This window comes from Grus americana, chromosome 1, assembly GCF_028858705.1.
Source record: "Grus americana isolate bGruAme1 chromosome 1, bGruAme1.mat, whole genome shotgun sequence".
NCBI lineage: Eukaryota > Metazoa > Chordata > Aves > Gruiformes > Gruidae > Grus > Grus americana.
In genome coordinates this window covers 128157584-128177364 of record NC_072852.1, presented here as the reverse complement: position 1 = coordinate 128177364, position 19781 = coordinate 128157584, and the positions used below count along the sequence as shown (strand labels likewise).

Here is a 19781-nt window from a genome sequence, read left to right as displayed (position 1 = left end):
CCTGCACCGCCTCCCAGCAAGCCAGCCTCTCCCCTGTATTCTTTAAAATGTGGCCAAAAGTAAAACTGAAAAATAATTACTAAAATCCCTGTTATGACAGCAACTTACAGGTTAGGCTTCTTAAAAAATTTACTTTTCTGCCCTCTCCAGTTCACTTTTTTTTTTTTTTTGAGAATAAGATGTCTCATTTCTGACCTGTGCAAACATGAGAACTCCAATTGTGGCTCAACAACAAGGACACCTTGTGTTTCTGTTTCATGAAGTCCACATGGTTCAATATTTTGACTGCAGTACCTACCAATCAAACCTATAATACAGAACAATTGTCCTGGTTTCTGTGCTGCCTAGAAATAAAAATCATTGCAACTTGTGATTTTTTCCACAGCAATCTGAAATACTTTCCACTGAAACTGGTAAAACTTTCAAAGTCTATACAGAGGCATTTGTTGGATTTAAAACAATTTGACAGTTTTTTTCCCAGCCATTCATCTGTGTGTCTGTTATGATAACCTAATACTGCAAGAAAAAATTATATACCTGCTTGTCAGCTCTCAAACATATTTTTGTTTCCCATGTTGTCAGAAAATGTGTTTTGATATGTGTGCGTAAACGTATGCATAGGTGTATATGTATACAACAACTTCTTGCCTTCCAGAACCATCCCAGAACTTATATTATTCTGACTATGTTAGAAAACTTTATTAAAAATACGGTCTGCTTTAGTACAGAATAATATCTATAAAAGTACTGAACATTGGTGAGCAAGAGAGAAATTAAACTTGAGCTGTGTTTGCTTCAGTAGGACTACCAGAAACTCCAAATCATTTCTGTGAAGCCATTTTCTAACTAGCAAAAATCTGAACTGCCTGGAGACCTCTGAAAGCCTTCTGGAAAATAACTGATGAAATATCACATTTTTAAAACAGCGTGGTGGGGGGGTTGTGTTTATTTTTCACATCCAGCTGCACAAGCTTTAACACGCTGAGTCAAGGAGGCACAAGCAAATTCACTTCTAGAGAACTAATTCACTCCAGGACCAACATTTTCTCCTGTCCTTGATCCGGTACAGGTTCAGCAGCATTGACTACGCACTTTTATAGTACCTAGTCATGACTACGTCCTCTAAAGCTACAGAAGTGAGGTATATCCACAGAGTCATAATCACTCATTTGTGTCTGCATTACTGTTCAAGATAGAATCAGTAACACTGGAAACGTGAGGAGCACCTTCAAAGTTAAGTTAGGCTGCCAAAAGATAGAATTTTAACATAGCCTTTTTTTTTTTTTTTTTTCTAGTTTTAAAAGTTTGAAAGTGAAACCTTGGACTTGTTCAAGCATTGTTCCCTTGAGAAAATGCAGTACTAGTCTCGACACCTACATCAGCAAAACCATTTTGCCTGCCAGTTTTCTGTCACTATTATGAGCACTTGAAATTGTTTAACAACAGAAGTGGGATTTTCTTATTAATTGGGAAACCATTCAGCAACTGCTATGCTGGCAGGTAACATTTCTTCCCTGGTAGATTCATATTAGCTATAGTATCTATATTCAAAATGTTCTGACTTTAATCTTTAAGAATTCTACTGTTTATATGTATAAATGCAGATTACAGGTTTCCTTGCGTTACCAGGATGCACTTAACTAGAGAATGTTAGGAACACTGGAAGTCATGTTCTAAAAACCGTATTACATACACTATGAACTTATTCTTAGGATACTAAGACACTTCTCATCATAAGATCTTAATAGGTCTGGCTGTTGGCCAGACCATGATCTTAGCAGTAAAGAATGACAGAACAAATATTCAGTTAAATGCTTACTACTAAACAGCGAGAATTAACAAGAGTGAATGGAGTAGCAGTAAGCACAGAGAAAAAATCTTGATGATCAGACCACCTTTTGTAAATCAATGAGACTGTATAATTTTGTAACACCCAAGGCACATTACTGAATAATCAGACTTGAATATTATTTATTATTTTAAAGGAAAAGCGAAATACACATCACAATTAATTGTAACCGAGCACCTGCTTCATACTTGGTAGAAAGCCAAAGTTTTTTCACTTCAGCAGGGCTTCAAAGCTATAGAATAAGCTGCAAATTTGATGCCTCTTGAATCTTGACCTTTCTGAAGTTCAACAGCACGTTAACATTGAAGATTAACAAATGTTCAGGCCTGGGCATCTCCCTTTGTGTTCAAGAACAGGTGGTATGGCTGAAATGTACCTGGACATAGGGGCCATTAAGCAAAACACTTCCAAAAGAGCTGAAGGATAGACTTTATTACAATAATTAATAACGACTGCCTATGAAATGACTTAGGATAAACTTTCTTCACACAGAAGAAATGTGGTCCCTCAAATTATTACTGTGGAAGGCACTATTATTATTACTAACTAGAAATGTTCTATACCAATCAGGTAATACAAAATATTTGAATGTGAACTCTTTGTTAGAGCAAGCAAATAAATGCATATTATTTTAAGAAGGAGCGCAATCATCACCACATTCTGGATTTGTAATTTTATAGCTCTAACAGCCTGCAGACATTACATCAGCTATCAGAGACACTGAAACTACAGCAACCGTCCCAGCAGCAGCACCACCCATCTTCTAAGTTGGCCGAGTAGGTTGAGATCATAATGATGTTGTTCATTACTTCAGACTTTCTTTTGAACAAGTTATTTTGGTTCATTTAGAAGCACTCCCTACCATTGAGAAAAATGGCTCATGAGTTCATAAACCCAACGTCCTACCCAACTTTCTGTTTTACATATTACACTGCACCTTCATGGAACACTACTTCTTGCTGTTTATTTCACTGAACGGTTTAAGAACACGTAGCAATCAAACTTCACTTCAAACAGCCTACTGTACCACAAATACCAGCATTTCAATGACAGCAAATAAAAAAGTACAGAAAGACCATCCCCTCAAATCCATCATTTAGTCAAGAATTCTCCACAGTTAATTAGGTGAAGGAAATCAGGTAATGCTCCCCAAATAACACGTAGATCTGAGATTTAACCATCTTAGAGGTAAGTGTTCTTGCTGAAGTCTGCTAAATTAGTCTTTTGTTGTTTGGAAAAGAAGATATAACCGACAGTTTGACTAACAGATACATTTCATTCCAGCACTTCCAAGAAAGCTCATTTTTTTAACTCACCTAAACAGTGAGTACTTTCACGTATATTATTTTCTTTGACAATGTCAACTATTTATATTACGCACACTAAGTACTCACACATCACTTTTGTATTTGTAGTGGCAAAGCTCAGCAGAAAATGTGGGTACATTTCCTGGGACATAAAATTAAAATATTGAGAAAAAATGAAACAGAAGGCAAGGTGATTTTAAAGACACTGTTTGTAGTTTTGCTTAGATAATTTCAAAAGTTTTTACACTTTAAAATTTATAATAATTTTTAAAAATGCTTAGTGTTCCCTCCCAATAACACTTTAATTTTTTTTACAAAACATTTAATTACAAAGTTCTTGAAAAAATAGTGTTGGTTGTGATGGCAAACTTGTTTTTTCCTAAAACAAAGAACAGGAGAGAAGTAAAAGCTCTCTATATACATATAGTTATCCTGATGGAAGGGGTGAAGTTGTGGGACAGAGACCATAATATTCATGTGTGTACTGAAAAGCAAACCTGAGCCTTTCTAAATGCCAGCTTGTGTTTTTATAAGTATATACTTTAAAGAACATTTGGAATGGTAGTAGCAATGCAAATCACAAGAAGGAGGATTGGAACAATCAAGTGCAACTTCTCATAGTTTCTTTGTCAGTACGGAATAAATTAAGATAAATAGGTACCTCAAGGAAGGCAAGCAAATGGGGTTGTTTGCTCTGTCTCAAATTTATAACCTGCCAGATATGACACTGAAAGGACTTGAAGTCCTTGTACATTTTGTTCTATTTTGTTCTACGGATCCCAGCATTCTGTAGATAAAGTTGCACTGCAGACAAAAAGATGAAGGAACTCTAATGAATGATGCTCAGATTAAAAGAATCAATGAAAAATATCCAGCTGTGCTAAAAAGGCTTCAAATTACCACTTACGCAACTGATGCATGCAATAGGTATAGGGAAGGAAAAGAAAATTATTATGAGCAGTCTCTTTGGCAAAGTAGCAATGGAATTCACTTTTCAATCCTAAGGGAAATGTAGGGCAGTGAAAATAATTTCAATTAGAGGAAAGCACACACTACTGGAAATTCTGGGTGCTATCACTGGAAGATTGTGATCATTGGTATAGGTTCAGAAATGGAAGGTAAGTTGGAATGAATTGTAATTTATATATAATGTTTAGTGTAACATATATATATTTCTACGTCAGGTAGACATAACTGTGAAAAGAAATTAGATTAACCTTTTCTCATGTTGTTGGGTCATGAGAGAAGGTGGACACACAGTACGGGGTTTCATTTACGCAGCCGCACTCCCTGCTTTAAGGAAGCGCAGCGCTCCAGCCTCTCTTTGTCTCTTGACATCTCTCAGAGCAGAGTGGGGAACCCGAGAGAAGCTGCTTGCTGTGCTGGAAATGGGCAGGCTCCCATGAAATACTGTAAAATGATGAAAGTGTCGCGGGCCCCCGCTCTCCTTGCCGGACCTGCTCCCCTACTTCTTACACCACGGAGAGCACAGAATCTTGCAGCCGCAGAACTCAAAGAGCTTTCCCTGTGCATCACAACTAACCCCAACGCACCTCTGCCCTGGAAAGCCTCGCGAGTGGTCGTTTTGCAGCAGTACAAGCCAGCGTTGATATGACATTGAAAAAGGGACAAAAGCTGACGTGAGGTAAAAACAAACCAACCCCAACATGTATGAGAAGAGAAAAATAGTTCTTCAATCATCATTTATAGGTTTAGTTTTCAGATGTCCAATCCTGTTATAAAATCTGTAAACCAGAATAAGTATTTAGGAGGAAAAAAACCCTTTCTGCTATTTGAAAAAGGCTGGTAGAAATCTAGCAAAAAGCTTAAATACAGGGTTTTTTTTTCTTTTTAATTCTTATTATGATCTGTTATTTAAAATCCTCAAACAGGAAAAGTTATAAATTGTAAGGACTATCCCAATAAATTTTCAATTAAATAACTAAATTAACATAGAGACATTTAATTAAAGTTGCCCTAGTTTTTACAAATGCAGTTAATTAAGCTGCTATCTAAAATTAAATCTCACCTCAAACCCTTTTACATTTCTGCAGCTCATCTGATACAGACATAATTAAAATTCCAGAAGTTCACCTATGCATCTGAATATTGGGGGAAAAAAAAAAAACCCAACAAAAAAAGCCAGAACCAAACCCAAAACCTGCTGAAGTAGTTTGAGAGGCTGCTGCTTTAATGGGATTTATACAGGCCTCAGAGTGGGAGGACAGCACACACAAAAACCTCAGAAACAAATCTAGGTTTTCAAATCTGCACAGACTTATTCATTCAGTAAAACAGGCCAAGAACCTCTGAAGATTTTCCACAAGTGAAGGATAAAGGATCGACACGGCCAGGAAACAGGGAGATAAATCCCGCTGACTTTATACGTGCCTTCCGTTGAAGCAAAGAGGACCGGCATAGGTGAGGCACGCAGCACGTGCGCTTACGTTCAGGAGCAGATGTGGGCGTCCTGTCGGAGGGGCAAATTGCTTTCTCGTAACTGGAATACTTCTCATCTTCTAGTAGCCCAAGTAATCCCTCTCCCTTTCTTGGTCTTTTACTGACTGATTTCTTTCTTGGTCAGGCCCAGGCTGGGCTGTTTTAGTGGTCAGTTAAATACAGATCTATTTCCCACATGAGAGTGACTCAAAATCACACCACTTGTTTTACGTAACAAGTAAACATTTAACATAAACATTTTAGGGACTGGCTGAGCCCATGAAAGACATGTCCAGATAGCTGGGAAGTCTGTTATTGCATTACTTAGGATCAGACAGCAGTCTTTGAAGAGTTACTCTTTGTGGGAAAAATAAAAAATAAAAAAAATAAGTAAGGTACAGTTCAAGAGTAAGATTTATTGCAAAAGACACTAATTTCTCCGTTGAAACAGATATATGCTGTAGCAGAACAAATGATGACTAAACCAATGGGGCATTCAGAACTGAAATTTGGAGCTGGTCATTTCAACAGCTTATTCCGTAAGAGGCAGCAACTGTGAGCACAATAATACTGTACTCATACGCTATCGAGATTACCACTGCATGGGTATATCTTCTGTTCCAGGTCCCTCAGGAGTTCTGAGAGGATACTAAGAGTAAAATTGTCCTCTGAGGTTAAAGACACAAAACTGAAACACACAAAAACGTACCAAGATTTTCATGGCAGCTATTTATTTTCTTCTCTGTCAGTAAAAGTATGCAGAAAATAAAAATTAACCAAATTTTCCCTAATACTGCATGCACAAAGTCCTGTTCTGGGAGAAAACATGGATAGCAATCCTGTGTCAAATATCATGAAATTGAGGGTTCAGAACTGAAACCTGATCTTACTAATGATCTAAACCCAAAACCTTAATCTGAAAAGCTTAATTTAAACAGGAAGATGATTCAAAATCTGGCTATTACATTTATTTCCATCTTGTGGCTCAGGCATCTCTCTAGACAAATAAGGAAATCATGTGCAATTCTCTTTAAAATACAAATTCACATAGGTTTACATGCATATAGACCCCCATAGGGTTTAAACCTACCATTTGAGGTACAACTGCCTTATCATTTTATGTAGAGTAAGGAAAAGGAAGAGAAGAAAAAGCCTTCCAGAGTATGACAATAATATGATAAAATTTAAAAGGCCTATGTGCTCCCTTCTGTAGACCCATCTCTCTTCGGAGGGAGAAAATTATTAACTTTTTTTCTTGTACAGAAAATGAATGCATTTCCCTTCTCGCATAGTAAAATCTGGAGAATATACGCAAATAACAAAGGTAGTAAAAATCCATAGAAGCTTGAAGATTGATCAACTCGTGATAATCTATCTGCAGGCACTTGAATCACCGTCTCTTACCTCGAGCTTGCAGCGAAACAGGACCCTGGCAAATTGCTATAATCTCCTTTAACCCTAATCACCATTTTAATCAAAAAAGGTGGGGCAGCCTGGAATTCATACAGCAAGGTTAGCACTGCAACTGTCATTCTATTTGCTAAATACACAGAGTATGCAGCTAAAAGGTTGAAATGGTTCAAACTTTTATTATCTTCACAAGATTACATTCCAGCATTAGTATTTGACAAGTAAAAGAAAAGAAAATTATGAGACCGTCTGCTTTGAAGAGCTGTAGAAGTCTGCTTAGAGCATGTCTGTATCTTTCACTAACTCTGATCTTAAGAGATTCCTGGGGAAAAGAAGAAGTTGTGATTCATAAACCTGCCACAACTGAAAGCCTACCTCACCTGCACCTCATATTCCACTTTTCTTCTCTCCATCTCTTTCTTTTCTTCTCATGTTAGAGTATAAATTTTCTGGTTGTGTTTTCTATTTGTTTGTTTAATGATTTTCTTCCTTAGCCTTTTTTGAAAAAGTAGCGGTGTGATTGTAGATGGCATGGCAGACAAGGAGAAGCTTATATGAAGAGGAAGAAAGGAAGCTTCAAGGAGAAAAAGAGCAATGACAGAAACTAAAAAGAGCATCAAGGAGACTGCAGGAAGGGGAAGATTAAAGGAAGAAGCAGCAGACAACTGTGATTTTTCAGCAGAAGGGATTCAGCAGCTGTCATTAAAAACCTGCAGCTCTGCTTGAGACATATTGATCAGACTATTTCAATGTTTTCCGTACAACTTACAGATCCCTATGTTTACTTCAAATTATAGCAATGTGATAGTCTACTCGGGAAACAATATTTATCTCAAACAACTATGAAATATTTTTGTTTTTAAAGAAGGACTGTTGTCCTGTATTTCTCCCTCTTTTCTTTTCCAGAAAGGGGTGCTGAACTTCAGTGTTCTGCTCACTGCCTCGCTGATAACATACAAGTATCAAAATATTTTTTATACTAAAGCAAGTCAGAAAGCTGATTTTTTTTTTAATCTTTTTAGAGATCCGTTTATACATATCATGCATATTGTAGACATTTGCTAGAATAAATATCCCAGTCGGGCTTGTAAAGATAATGGAGAAGATAGTACCTGTGTATTTACAAAGTATTGGAGAGTTGTAACCAATCCTGCTAAAATGGTAAGTGAATAACTTCATCAGCTTGTGGACAACTGCAAGAAGGCTTTTTTCTAGGATTTCTAAACCATTTTGCACACAATACTCTTGTAATGATATAGAAAACGTATTTTCTAAAAAGCAAACACTTCTTTGATAAATAATTTTACTAAGACAGTCCTTATCTTCCACCTGAATGTGTCTCAGCCTTAATATTTAAGTTGTCTCACAGTTCCTTATTACATGGGTCCTTTTAAATACATTGCACTCTAAAATATAAATGTTAGAGGACAAAAATGCATGAGAGAGGATGATTCGTGCCTCCTACATACCTCTGTTCTTGTACCACCCTTTTTACTATTATCATTTCTTCTTACATATTAAACCCTGTTGTATGAGTCTAAATTATAGAATTAGATTTTGGGTGAAAGGAAGAAGAGCAAAAATAAGGAGAAAAAGAACACATTCATACTGTCATTTGCCTTCAAACACAAAGCAAAACCCTTGCAAAGGTTTCTCATTCCACTGTGAGAAAAGGAAAAATGTCCCTTACATCTCGTCTTCCTCTCCAGGTGAGTGAATGACATTTTTGTTCTGATGTGACTATTGTAAGAAGCAAAATCCCTCAGCCTTAGGTTTTTTATTTTTTATAACGTACTAAGCTCAATAAACCTTCGTAGAAAATAGAATACTCTTAATTATGAATAAATTAACTAAATTAGTAACATGAGCTGGATATGCAATTAAGGGACTGTTAATTGAAACTGGAAACACAGCTGTATACAGCTCAGAGATGAATCACACCAGTAATGACGCAGATGTTTATAAAATGTGATTATGTTTAGCAGGAGCATACTATTGAAACTCCCCAGCCTATTCTTATATTGTGTCACTGAAATGGTTTTTAAACCCGTGAACACCAGGAATCAGGATCTCAGGGATAGCAAATTAGGCTCCCTGGATATGTGAATTAGTGTTGTCTGAATGTCAGCAATTCAATTCTCCAGCTTTCAAAGAATGTAGACATGGAGCCAAACCAAACATCTGTTAGTTATACGCTCATTCAGAAAAAAAAAATAAACTCAAAACTTCTGGCAAGCTAGAGCCTGTCTGAATATGAGAAAGACAGTGAAATACAGTATCTCTAAGCAGTAACACTGCTGTGTGAATATACTGATCATGTAAATAATATAGCCCGGGAGCTCATGAAATCTACTTTGTGTATAACTGTGAATACATCTCTTCTGGACTACTCATCCAAAGAGCTAGAAGGATCAGGAACAAATCATATTTCCTATCTAAAAGTTTAAGAATTGATTAGCTTTCTAAAAAAAAGCAAATCAGGCTTTTTGTTCTTTCAGCTTTTACATCTTTCCTAGGCTGTTCTTTGATAAACCGTACAATAAAGGGTTTTCCTTCGGGCACAAAAAGGCACAAATGTTGCTCTTGGGTCATACAAGGATATCTGAGCTATGTGAGCTCGACAGGGATAACAGTACAGTTGCGAGGGATGGCAGAGCAGACAAAGCCAATGGCCCCTGATGGCTTAAGTTCTAACATACCAGTCTAAAATCTGCCTCGTACCCTTTATTTTACAGAGCAGTGTTACCACTGAATACCAATGTTACATTAAAGAGTCTGTGATTTGTTTTCTGGAACAGGTTCACAGACTAACGGAAGGAGATTTTACAACATCCTTTTTTGCCTTAAATATAACCATGCTTTCAATAAACATGCTGAATAATATAAGATAGTTTGTGTCCAAGGCCCTTTCCACATACTGTAGTGCAGCTCACATCACAAATACACTGTCAGTTGTGATTCAGGGGCCTCAGCCTGCATAACAATAAATACTTACAAACACAAATTTGCATGAAATAGAGTATGTTTTTCTGGCCCCCTTTTCTAGGCAATGGGACAGACTCTTAGACTATGCAAACTATCAGAACTATAGTAAAATTAAAAGGCTACTACGATTTACATAAAATCAACACAATTTCATTCTAATTTAACTAAGTTTCATAACGTCCCTTTCTGATCCATAAATGGATGCTTATCTAAAAACATGTAAATTCATGCACAAGGTAGTTAAAATAATCCAAAAAAATTACTGAGAGTGTCCTTGGCAAAGCTAAAATAATCAGCACGACCTAGCACTGTTAAACATCACAGGCTTATCCCATCAGTTATAGGAAATACTGAGCACAGTCTAATGATGCAGGGGCACTGTACTGAGAGAGAAAAGCGGTGATCATAAAATTGGATTTGTCTCTGTCTTTCAGAAACTTTTTTTGCTGAGAGTTGACCTCCTATTCACTGCTGAAGGAAAAGGATTAGATCTTGACTTTTTAAAAGAGGAAGCCCACATGACTCCTGCAACAGACCATACCGGTCTGACAGTATTTCACATGTCATTCACAGCTGAATAAAGTTATGAAGGGTTTAGGAGAAAATTGTAAACCCTTTCTCTTTAAAGGTAAACCTAGCCAGATTTAGGGATATATTGCAGCCAGCCAGGACAACTGATGTGCAAACCAAATGCAGTTATCTTGGCTCTTTGGCTGGCAAAAGTACAGACAAAGTCAATTCAGGATTTGAAATGTGATGTTTTGAGATAAGGAGCTGGAATGCTGGGATATACAAGAAACACAAAGCTATTTTATGGAAGACACATTCTTCTATTTCCTCTGAATACCCCAAAATTCACTGCACTGCTGAAACAGTGCTGTTATTATCAGCTATGTGTCAGATAAGTAGGACAGAACTCATTGTTTTTACAGATGAAAAAGAGTCATAAATGAGGGTATTAGGGGAAAAGGACACAAAGCACTTGAGATCAATATAAGAAATCAGAGGGATTAAAGTGAAAACATCCAACACAATGAATATACTATCTACAAATGTAGATTTAGGCTTATTTTTCTAGATTGATTAATGCTAATTAGCCATGTCATTAATTTTGTTTTAAAACAACTGAGCTATGGCAGAGAACCAACTTTGAACACCTAAGAAAATGGAAGAGAAAGACTGAGTCTTCAACCTACACACTTGAGGCTTCCCAAACAAAACGGCATACCCTAAAGAATTTATTTCTGTAACACAGAATTTGGATGTTGCTATGATTCTCCGGTACAAAAGAAATAACAAATTAATATGAATAAAATCTTAAACTGTAAGCTCTGGGTCAAGAGCCATATATTATGTTTGTTCTGCAACTAAGGTGTGCATTTCTAAAGGTTACTGCAGTTTCAGGTTTTTATAAAGTAACAGCAAGCACAAGAATTGAATGGCGTAGACGAGCCACAGGAAGCAATGAGCATCTTGAAATAACTCCTTTTTCCTGTGTTGACCCAGGTGGATCCAAATCAGGAAGCATTTTATAAAAAACATTTAAACACATAACATAACACATACCAGCAGCTGAGCCATTTCAATTATAAAGTGCCCTCCTACACAGTTAACATACCATTACCTGACTTGCAGACTGCCCAGAATTTTCTATAGAAGGACACAATGTTCAGCTTTACTCAAGGTGTGATGAAAACTACAGTGGAAATTTTAGAGAGCCCCTTGTGAAAATGTTATGAAAATGACACACAGAATCATCTACAGAGGCTGGCTTTAAAACTGCGTCACAACTTAGTGCTACTGACATTTTTAGTATTTGAAACACTATTGTTAACGGTACTTTCTAAAACAGCAAAAATATCTTACTTAGCTTAAAGTCTTACTGAAGCAAAGAGATTTGGAAAATACAGCACACAATAGTGCATAGCCTAAAGACTGTAAAGGCTGTCTGTAATCTGAAAGTAGAGAGCCTGACATAAAAATATCTGCAGTGATAGAATATGTAATTGATATGTCAGAAAGACACAAAATGATTCAACAAAGAAAAAAAAAATTGGCTAACATTAACCTTTTGCCCCAGAAATTTGCATATTACTTCTCTACCTTGGGCTTTTTATCACTTTAAATGAAGCTTCTTCTAAAAAAACTCACAGCATTTCAGAATAAAGGATTAGCAAAAATGAGGAGAAAGAGCAATATTTTTTGCCAGTTTTACATTCTCTCCCTCTAAAAACCTTTAACAATACTTTGGCACCAGGACTTGGAATCTAAGAGGTTTTATACTGCTTCCAAGGATATTCATTAAGGTTTCATTGAGTTACAAGCTGCTGAAAATCACATTAGAGAGAGCCTTTACAGGACAGCTCTTAAATTCCGTGAACGCTCTATCTGCGACAAATGTGTTCCACATTCAAAGCAAACCTTGCACGTCTGCTTTCACCTCGCTTCAAACCAAGCGGGGATGAATGGACAGACGATCTGTGTCAGCAGAGAACGTCCCCTCCAGGGTATGGAGCAGAACCAGAAATTGCTAAGACTCATCATCCTTCTGGTGTCAGCAGATAGCTGACAGCGTATCCCACCCTACCCGACCCTACGCAATCTTGTCCTAGTCTATCGCATTTTAAAATCTAATCCATGAATTATGAGCTCTGACAGTTGATAACATTTTGGCAAGGAAAAGGACCTGTGATGTGGAAGTCAGGATTGGAGAAGGACTTACAATTGCAAGGTTCGTTCTCGTTTTGTCCTTGTTTGCTTTTACTATTCTGACTGCTGCTAACTTTGTGCGCTTCCCAGCTTTTCACCCTCACACGTTCTTACCTTAAAACCACCCTAATTTTCATAATGAACAGCCTAAAAATAGCTGATTGGAATCAGGTCATACACCTAAAAAGGTGTTGAACAAAATCACGATGTATCCTCTCAATTTGCACAAGAAAAAATGAAGCTATTTGTGCAATTTTAGTATCCAAGATAGATAAAAACTCCTAACTGCCATAGTCTACACATTTTTGTAGGACTGAAACTCAGAGCTTTAATTCTCCGAATGTAACTTTCACATTCCTTTTCAAAGGGACTTTAATATTTTTCACATGCTCAGGTATTATGGATCGTGAACATTCAAGAATATGAATAATTCCATCTTCAGTACAGTGTCAATGGTGGCTAGTAAATAAGTTAAAGAGCCATCAACTAAATGATTTAGCTAAAACTGCTCGACTAAAAAGCAACAGAAGTAGTGGGTGTTGGTTTCCAGTGACTACACTTTCAACAGTATCGTAACCTCAGTTTTCCCCAGTAGCCTAAATATAGTCTGGTGTGACTCATATAGATGTGCACTGCCAAACGTAATCTGTAACTGCTGACAGGTGGAAGTAAATCGTGCAAGTCTTGTCTTATAAGGAAACAAGACTAACATATATCAACTAATATGCCCATTCTCTTCCTATCATTTACCCATCAACCAGATAAATCGGAGATCTTACAGAATCTATTGTATATGCAAAGATTGTACAACAGAGCGCTAAATTCAAGTTGCAAGTGTAATGTATTTTCTTGCATTTGATCATTTTTAAGTGCTTTTCTTTGTACTTATAAACAACGTAACTCAGTTTTTTATAATCCCATATACCCATACACATCTATATAAGAAACAAAAAAATTACATCAAAAGAAATCTATATATGCATATTGAAATGAGAATATAAAGTAGGGTAAACTGCTGTTCTTCTGCATGGTCCTTCTAAACAAATCTTCATAGAGGACAAAATTCCCAAGTAAAGGAAGTCAAAAAATGATAACGAAACTCTAAAATGAATGTATCTTCCATAACAAAAAATGACCAAACCTTTTACAGTTTCAACAAACTGAAATTTATCACACAGAACAACATAACTTTAACATGGTTTTATTAGTTTTCCTGCTGGCGTGGCTGTTGATGACAACCGTGCCTGTTTATACTTACATACATTCCTTCGCTGACTGCCCTAAACATGCCACAAAGAACAATGATGTTGTCCTCCTAATTTAGGAAGGAATCTTTCCAATTTTTGACACACACTTCATTAGAAGAATTTAATCCCAATCCAGACAGCTGGCCTTCCTCCACTAGCTTACAGAAATAAATAAATAGGATCTGTAAAGAATGAATGACTGTAAAATGAATCTATATGTATATTTTTGCAGACAAATATTGAGCAAAACTGAGACTCAACCTAACAGAAATGAAGAAAAATACATGGGTATATGACTTCTGAAGCCAACTGGCACAGCCAATTAAATAAATAAGAGACCATTAAAGAGCCATGACAACTGTGGCTTTGGCAGAAGTTCCAGTTCTCATGGAATATACAAAACAACATTTTAACTAAAGAGTCTGATGGGAAAACTCAACTTCCAAAAAGGATCAAAATCTCCCTCTGCTGGGAAGCTGAAATCCGCAACTACTAAAATAATTTCAAGTATCTAGGTTGAAAAGAACTGAGATTTTAGTAATTCCTTAATTAATGTAATTATAGATGAGCTAGAATTTTGGCTCCATATATTTAGAAAAGTTACCTCCTGTTCTTGTCAGCTACTTACAGATCATGTAAGTCAAAACATAGTTTAAAAAAGAGGAAAAGCAAACAAATAGAAACAAATTAATTATTAAAATTAATGAAATGACACAATGGAAAGAGAAACTACTAAGGTAACAGAAAGGTACTAACGCTCAAATATAAAAAGCTAACTGCCTTTTATATGGCACAGTCTTATACACATGACGTTCTTTGTCTCCTGCAGAGGAAGAAGCATCTTTCTTCCAACTGTTGCATCATCTGCCAATCTAGCCACTTTTAACATACCCCCAATTTGCACTCATTGTTTAATTTGGAATAAATAATTGTTCTTCTAATGTAAGGTATACAAAATTTAAGGCAGATTTTCCTTTTAATTATATGACTAGGGCTTTCCTGTGTGAGATTCCCAAGCACTAACAATTGGACAACTGAACCGTTGTTTTTCTTTAGGAAAAAATGATGTAAGAGAATATCCTTAATCACACTCAAATCTTAACTACATGGTTTAGACCTGAAGTATACTTCCTGAAACTATTACCACACTACGCATGTTGAAATAAAAAAAAAGGACTTGAGAATCTGGTAAACTTGTTTCAATTCTGTGAGAGACTTGAAAAGAGATTTCTTTTATGTACATATTTTTGTTGTTATTTAGCTTCTTTTTCTGAGGAGTTTTTTCTTGGAGAAGGCATGGAGGGGAGAAGGTGAAGTAAAATATATAAAAAACCCCCAACCCCAAACCTAAAAGCTACTATAATAGGTCAGTGCTGTTTTCAGCTTATATTTTGATGCAACTTATTTGCCCTGGTGCCCATCCCCTACCAAAAGCAGGGCGTGAGCTGAGGACTGCTGCCCAGCATGCCCGTGACTCAGTGACTCAGCCTTTGAGAGATTCGCTGGATCTGAACAAATATCTGAAAACATCTATCATTAATATTTGGTGGGACATTTACATATGGAGGCCAGCAAGACTCAGATGCCTAGTCACAATTTCACATTGATTTCGGGAAAGAAGGGATTTCCCCTTTGGCTTTTATATTCTCAATGTTAGTTCCTTTGCAAACATAGATGGTAAGATTGACTCATATTTCTCACCATGGGTTGGAAGAACCAGCTAATATTTGTGAAGCCCCCAGAAGATGCTGGTTTTTTGAAATAATTCATTGCAGTCATACTTATTACAATAGCGTGCATTACACAGCTTAGTAAAGAGCCTGTCCTCAGCAGAATAAAATATGACTATCATACAACTTTAGATAACTGCAGTGGTATTAAAAAAAAAAAAAAAAAGCCTGCTGTTCCTTCAGCAGCTCCTGCAAGCAGAGTGCTGTTTGAGGGAGCAGAAGAGTAGTTGTGGCTGGACCCTTTAACAAGGGGCGGCATACTTCTGCGTCACATCAATCTTCAAATCCCCACATGCTGGAGAATCTTTGCTGCCGGTGCAAGATGGGCTGAGGAGTTAGGAACCATTCTGAAGTTACAGCTAATGATTCTTTACAGTCACACTTTATAAGTGGAAATTACAGAATCATAGAATCCTTTAGGTTGGAAAAGACCTTTAAGATCATCAAATCCGACCATAAATGTGTGTGTGTGCATATATATCTGTGTGTTTGTATGTGTGTATACACCTATATCTATATCTACCTATACCATCTATCTATATCTGCAGGGTATGGGCTGTTTTAGCTCTAGCCATTTTATGTGCTTCCTCCAGCTTGCTTAGTTTTACAAACTAGACAGGCTGGGCCGCTATTATGGACAGAGACGCCCACTCACAAATGACCGCAGTTCATTACAGCTTGCTAAATTAAAAGCACCGGAATATAAATACCATGGCAAAATCTCTTAAAAGATACATTTTTTTGGAGGAAAGACAGTTGTACTTCTATTTTCAGCTTATTAGGGGTACTGTTCTAAATAAGAGTAGATACAATTTGATTTAAACCAAAAAAATCTTTCGTGATAACTGAAGGCTATGTTTCCCATGGGGTACTTGGAAATTCTTTTACATGTCAGAGGCTTTGCCTTTTGACCAGCCGGATCTCTGACCAAAGCGAAGCAGATATAACTCCCGCCAGTCTGGTCTCCCTGGCTCCTCAAACGTCAACTGGAAGTAAGCAAGAGTTTGCAAGACATGTTTTTCCCCAGATGATCTCATTACGCACACTGTTTGAAGCACACAGGATCTGAACGTGAGAGCTCCTTGTGAAATTCATAACAAATAGCTCCCTGGAGAGATTTCATCTCCTTTTATGTTTAAGAAAAATGGAAAAATAAACAGCATATTTTCCTCAAAACCACTCTTTTAAAGGCATGAAGCTAATTACTTTCACATTGCTTAAACTCCACAAATGATGATATAGTTTTCAGTGATAGAGCTGAATGAGTTAGCTTTCATTAATGAAATATACCTTCACACAACACTTCAAAACCAGGACTGGTTGAGTCTGTAAGAATTTCTAAAATGAAATATCTATGTTTCTAAGTTTAAATTTTTGTCTCCTTGACACTCTGTCATAGTTAACCTTCCTTTTCATACAATTTTCCTCCAGTAATACTCAGTGCATATTGACCAAAACTAAACAGAAAAAAAGTAAATTAATGGCAAATGTGTTATTGCATAAATGTAAATGAAGTTCTTCAAAGATTCTGCAGCAATTTGACACTATTCACTAATTATCTCACTGTACACCACAATACTGCAAATGAGTGAATATGGTTTTGTCTGATTCTTATGTTTGTAAAATGAATGTAACATTAACTCTCTGTAAGATTTGGCTTAAAATGGTACATTTCCTCCTCTGATCTTATGAAAGTCTCAGTGTTAATAAAGCAACAAACAAGACATCATTTCATCCTCTACACAGTGCTTTCTGCAACTTTCTCATAACACTAGAATTCACTGTTATTTCAGATCTGATAAACCTTATGTCCTTATGTACTTTTCCCACACATAACCAAGAACGGGTATATTTCTGGCAAGCAATAGCACAGAAGCCTCTGTTTTACGATTTTCCTGCAGTGATAGTTTCCAGGAAATGGGATGCATGGGTAAGAAATATTTTCCCCATTAGGAATATGACAGAGAGAGCGAGAGAGATTTAACCTTTGAGGGGGGAAAAAAGACAAGTAAACTAAGAAACATTACAGCTGGAGAAAAAAGGAAGAACAAAAAAAAAAAATCATAGAAATAAGGGAAGTAAGATGGGGAAAGGCAAAGAAGTGTAGGATCACAGAAAGAAATACTTTTGGGAAAAAAAGGAATTAATAGAAGTGAAAGGGAAAATATGGATACTATAAAAGAAAGACACATGAAAATACATAGAAGGCTGAAATCGATAGAAAAATTGGTGAAAGGACTAAAGTATTAAGGAGATATTTTATGTGACATTACAACAAGAAAGGCAATTAGTCAAAAAAAAAAAAAAGAAAGAAGAATGAAGAAAAATCCTAGCAGTCAAACTGAAAACCAGAAACAAACAATAGGAACCTATCTTGGAAGTAGAATGGTTTTGCATGAAACAAAAATTATTTTTATTTTTGCTTTTCCTATTGCGTGGCCAAAATTTCAGTTTTCTATAAATAGTATCACACTTATTACACATGTAAGTCTAACTCTAGCACAGAACAACACATAATACTCTAAGAAGTGCTACTCAGGTGTGAATGTCAACGTCCAGCAGATGTCATATGTAGAACAGTTGGGCTAGATAATTGTTGTACATCCCTTCCAATGGAACTATTCTATTCTATTCTATTCTATTCTATTCTATTCTATTCTATTCTAACAAAAATGAGCTCTGCCTCTCAACATGTCTCAACCTCTGCTCCCTTTTAGATAGAAAAATTATTTTATAGAACCAGATGTGCTCCTCTTCTTTCCAGGGGTCACATCCTGGCCTTTTGCACATGATAATCCTTCAAAGATACTTATGTCTTTTCCCCTCTGGATGTGTTTAAAAATCTACTGGGGTGTTTTCACCTTGCTCTCCGTATCTTCCAGACAACATTTAGGTAAACATAAAAAAAGACATTAGACCATAGTATTCCAATCACCTTTCTGTTCTATCAGCTCTAACATCTCACTCTGACATACTGTCTCCAAGTATCTATCTTCATAGAAGATGAAACACTTAGTTCTCCAAACACTCTAGATTTGATAAATTGAGACAATAATTTACAATGAAAAGTGAATTGTTCACAATGCTTCCTGTACTCTGTGGAAAAACAGCATGTTATCTTTGAAATGTGTGTGAACATGTGATTTGCCCTATATATTTTTAAACAGTCTACAATGTCGAGTTGGCCCTCTGTCTAATGCTTTCATGAATGATAACAACAAAACACTTATCTCAGGCTTTCCCTCAGTTTTGTTTGACTTTTCCACACCATAGATTCTTTCACTCTGAAAAATCTTCCTGCTTTTCCTTGTTTCTTGAAGTAATGAAGTATTTCAGCAAACCACTGGAACTTAACTACTTGGTTAGTGAAATAAGGTATTTTTCAATGAATCAGAGCAAATTTGTTAACTCAATCAGCTGTTGTTTTTTTAAAAAATGAACCAGATGTGATTTCTCTCATATGTGGGATAAACATTTTCGGTATATTCATTTCCTCTTCCAGATTTCTGTTGATTTGCTTTAATAATGTTACCTGAACTCTATCCTGAGGATCTGGGAAAAAGTGGATATTAATGAATAAAGATCTAGAACTAATGAACTTTTACTTAAAGCAGCACTCTCGCTGCAAACTGCCTATTTAGGAAAAAGAAAAAAAAAATCCTGTTAGTATTTGCATGAACTGTGATAAACTGGAGATGTCACAGAGCTGTGAGATTTCTTTTGGAGAAGCAATAAAGAAGCAATAGCCTCTTACTGACTATTAGAGCTGACAGCACCATGACCTTTTATCTGTATGTCGGAGAAGAGGGAATTGGTTCATTTTTGTCCATTGCTAATGTTTGGTTTTTACAATGAAGGCAAAACTCTTTATTAACCTCCATACTTCTACATTTTTGCAATATATAAAGGTAACTACAATGACAAAATTTCAAAATTTGAAGCAGTGATGTAGCAAAAAATAAAATAGTGAGTAAAATCCAGCACTTAATGAAGTTAATTTAATTGCATTTACCTTCATTTAATCGTAAATTACTTCCCTGCTGTGGGACCTACCTCACCATGTATCAGTGCATGCAGGCTTACATATGGTCTCTCATGCACACTG

General features: G+C 36.3%; 1 protein-coding gene across 10 annotated transcripts in view; it reads right to left on the bottom strand.

Moving 5' to 3' along the window:
• Positions 1 to 19781, bottom strand: part of DMD (dystrophin) — a 1313294-nt gene that overhangs the window by 143515 nt on the left and 1149998 nt on the right. The gene's annotated exons all lie outside the window — the stretch shown is intronic.